The sequence below is a fragment of the Leucopleurus acutus genome (assembly GCF_964270905.1).
Source record: "Leucopleurus acutus genome assembly, chromosome: 13".
Taxonomy (NCBI): Eukaryota; Metazoa; Chordata; class Mammalia; order Artiodactyla; family Delphinidae; genus Leucopleurus; species Leucopleurus acutus.
The window spans coordinates 5,199,456-5,199,994 of NC_139155.1; positions in this window are offsets into that span (position 1 = coordinate 5,199,456).

Below are 539 nucleotides of genomic sequence, written 5' to 3' on the forward strand. Positions count from 1 at the left end.
TTTGTCGAGGCTACATGAGGTAACTGCGTCTTTTACCGTCCACGAGGCTCGTTTACATCTCCTCTCACACTAACAGTCCACCTCGACACTCGCAGCGGAACGACTTTGTTACAAATTAACGCCCAGCTCTGCCTGATCTGACCTGATTGGGAAATCGCGGCGATTTTGATGTGGGGTCGCTGCCCTACACAAGATGGACTCTGCGCCCGCCCCGTCGGACCCTCCCTCGTCGGCCACCTCGCCTTGTCCGCCACGAACACCCACACCCGACGGCTCAAGCCCTGGCGCCCGATCTCCGCGCCACCGCCTTCTGCGCAGACACAAAGGAAGCCCCTCCCTCCGCGTGCTCGTACAGCTGTGACTGTGAAGGGCACCTTCTGCAGCCAATCAACACTCGCGAACTGGGCGCGGCCCGTTGGAGTTGGTGGAGTGTCGGCCGAGGGCGGGATCCTTGAGTGACACGAATTTTGGCCAATCATCGGAGGCCTTGCTTCGGCCTCCCCCCCACCCCCACCCCAGTGCCTGCCTCCCTGCCCAGG